The following is a 4091-nucleotide window of genomic DNA, read 5'->3' as shown; positions in this document are numbered from 1 at the left end:
CATAAATGAGCATTCAGGTTACAGAAATGAAAAACTGATGAATTCACCCACTGCCTAATAGAATCTTCATGTGATTTGAGGCATTTCTTGAGTTTCTAATTATTTACTTGAACTGAATTGTACCAAAAATTTTTACAGGACTAAGGCGCTAGTGGACTATAAAGGATCTCATTCTTCATTGTTCTTGACAACCTAAGTATCAAATTAAAAAATCTCCCTTGAAAAATGAAATTGAGAATGATAAGAAGAACATTATTATATTCTTAAAAGGTTGGCAAAGATCTGTATTTATTTGTATCTTATTTAGACTTTACAACAATATTGAGGTAGTGGCTATTTTCATTAATATTTTAGAGAAGAGGTAACTGAGTAGAAATGTCTGATTTAGGATAAAGGTCAAACTCTCCCTCACTCAAAGTCTAACACTCCATTAAAACATCTAATATTAGGAAATGAAAAGAGAAATAATCAAAATGAATATATATTATTTATTATGAATAAATTAATATGATAATTTCAGAATATTATCTGAATTGTATGAGGTATTTTCTTTTTAAAATTGTTTTTTTCATTTTAAAATATATTTTCATGATTATATGATTCATATTCTCTCCCTCTTCCCTCATGCCTCCCAGAGCTAAGAAGAAATTCCACTGGGTTATACATGTATTATCACTTGATACCTATTTCCATATTATTCAGTTATATATTAGAGTATTCTTTTAAAACCAAAAATCCAAATCACATGCCTATATAAACAGGTAATAAATCATATGTTTTTCTTTTGCATTTCTACTCACATAGTTCTTTCTCTTGATATGGATGACATTCTTTCTCATAAGGCCCTCTGGATTGTCCTGGATGATTGCATTGCTAATATTAGCAAAGTCAATTATATTTCATTGTCCCATGATGTTTCAGTTTCTGTGTACAATGTTCTCCAGGTTCTGCTCATTTCACTCTACATCAGTTCATGGAGGTTTTCAGTTCATATTAAAATCAAGCAATTCATCATTCCCTATAGCAAAAATAGTATTCCATAACCATCATATACCACAATTTGTTCTGCCATTACCCAATTGATGCACAACCCCTCATTTTTCAATTTTTTGCCAACACAAAGAGTATAGCTATGAATATTTTTGTGCATCCATTTTTATTATCATGTAAGGGCCCGAAATATAAGGGGGTAATATAAAATGTTGGACTGGATTATTTAAGATCACCAGGAATTTTAATCAATTCAAAAATGATTTTTTAGCAATTTATTTATAAAATATAGAAAGGGTGAAAGTAAGAAAACCAGAGGGAAGATAGGGTAAAGTATATAATCTACACACTAAGTATTTTACTCAGACCCCTGGCTCAACCCAGGCAGGGCTAATTAGTCCTTAGCCAAAGAGACCTCAGCCTTGAGCCAAGGACCCGGGGATGGACAAAGTCTCTCTCAAGATGGGAGGCCTCTCCTGACACTAGTCCCCTCAGAAAATCCAGAAAAGAAGTCAGCTGTTTTCACTCACTCCATGTGGTTGTTCTAAAGGAAAAGTCCAATACCAGTTGGGTGTCTCAAGCTGGAGTACCTTCAAGATAAAGTTGAAGGCAAAAGACTTCTTCATAGGAAGTTCTTGGCATTTTTAAAGACCATTCCTTTTTGTCACCTCCTTTGACTTCCTTCCATTTCACATGTAGACAATTATAGCTAAAGCTTTAGTTAGGATATTAGGAAAAGACTCCAGTAAGTGATAAGGAGGGTTATTCACTATGATCAGGTGGGATTTATACCAGAAATGCAAGGATGGTTCAATATCAGGAAAACCATCCACATAATTGACCATATCAACAAGCAAACCAACAAAAATCACATGATTATCTAAACAGATGCAGAAAAAGCCTTTCACAAATTACAACAACCATTCCTACTAAAAACACTAGAAAGTATAGGAATAGAATGGTCTTTCCTGAAAATAATAAACAGTATCTATCTAAAACCATCAGCCAACAACATCTGCAATGGGGATAAACTAGATGCATTCCCAATAAGATCAGGAGTAAAACATGGATGCCCATTATCACTGCAATTATTTAACATTGTACTAGAAACACTAGCAGTAGCAATTAGAGAAGAAAAAGATATTGAAAGTATTAAAATTGGCAATGAAGAGACCAAACTATCACTCTTTGTGGATGATAGAATGGTCTACTTAAAGAATACTAGAGAATCAACTAAAAAGCTAGTGGAAATAATCAACAATGTTAGCAAAGTTGCAGGATAAAAAATAAACCCACATAAGTCATCAGCATTTCTATTTATCTCCAACATATCTCAGCAGTAGGAATTAGAAATAGAAATTCCATTCAAAATGACCCTAGACAATATAAAATACTTAGGAATCTATCTGCTGAGACAAACACAGGAACTATATGAACACAACTACAAAATACCTTCCACACAACTAAAACTAGATCTGAGCAATTAGAAAAACATTAACTGCTCATGGATAGGATGAGCTAACATAATAAAAATGACCATCCTACCCAAACGTATCTATTTATTTAGTGCCATACCCATCAAACTTCCAAAATTTTTTTTACTGAATTAGAAAAAATAATAACAAAGTTCATTAGGAAGAACAAATAATCAAGGATATCCAGGGCAATAATGAAAAAAAAATACAAAGGAAGGTGGCCTTGCAATACCAAATCTCAAACTATACTATAAAGCAGTGGTCATCCAAACAAGTTGGTACTGGCTAAGAGACAGAATGGAGGATCAGTGGAATAGACTTGGGGTAGGTGACCTCAGCAAGACAGTCTATGATAAACCCAAAGATCCCAGCTTTGGGGACCAAAATCCACTATTTGATAAAAACTACTGGGAACATTGGAAAACAGTGTGGGAGGTCTAATTACTCAAATTAACAAAGAAATAAATCAACTGTACAAAAAATCAAGCCATTATCCAATTGATAAATGGGCAAGGGACATGAATAGGAAATTTTCAGTCAAAGAAATCAAAACCATTAATAAGCACATGAAAAAGTATTCTAAATCTCTTATAATCAGAGAGATGCAAATCAGAACAACTCTGAGGTATTACCTTACACTTACCAGATTGGCTAACATGACAGCAGCAGAAAGTAATGAATGCTGGAGAATATGGCAAAGTTGGGACATTAATGCATTGCTAGTGAATTTGTGAATTGATCAAACCATTCTGGAGGGCAATATGGAACTATGCCCAAAGGGACATAAAAAAACTGTATGCCCTTTGATCCAGCCATAGCACTGCTGGGTTTGTACCCCAAAGAGATAATAAGGAAAAATATATGTACAAGAATATTCATAGCTGCGCTCTTTGTGGTGGCAAAAAATGGGAAAATGAGGGGATGTCCTTCAATTGGGTAATGGCTGAACGAATTGTAGTATATGTTGGTGATGGAATAGTATTGTGCTCAAAGGAATAATAAAGTGGAGGTATTCCATGGGAACTGGAACACCCTCCAGGAATTGATGCAGAGTGAGAGGAGCAGAACCAGAAGAACATTGTACACAGAGACTGATACACTGTGGTACAATCGAATTTAATGGACTTCTCCATTAGTGGCAATGCAGTGATCCTGAACAATCCAGAGGGATGTATGAGAAAGAACACTATCTACATTCAGAGGGAAAACTGTGGGAGTAAAATCACCAAAGAAAAACAACTGCTTGATTGAGGGGGATTTGGCTGGGGATGTAGACTCTGAATGAACATCCTAGTGCAAATACCAACAATATGGAAATGCATTCTGATCAAAGACACATGTAGTACCCAGTGGAATTGTGCCTCGGCTACGGGAGGGGTGGGGGAGAGGGGAATAAGGAATAGAAGATGATTTTTTGCAACCAGGAAATAATGCTCAGAATTTACCAAATTAATAATAATAATAATAATAATAATAATAATAATAATAATAATAATAATAATAAAGCTTTGCTTAGGATTGCCCAGGGGCCAGGCAGTCGATTCTGATTCATTACCTACTATCGCCCATGTCGGTCACCAACCTCCCCCACTCAAGTGTAAGTGGAATATATATGCTTCTGGTGAT

The sequence above is a fragment of the Monodelphis domestica genome, chromosome 1 (assembly GCF_027887165.1).
Source record: "Monodelphis domestica isolate mMonDom1 chromosome 1, mMonDom1.pri, whole genome shotgun sequence".
NCBI lineage: Eukaryota > Metazoa > Chordata > Mammalia > Didelphimorphia > Didelphidae > Monodelphis > Monodelphis domestica.
This window is presented reverse-complemented; position numbering follows the sequence as displayed.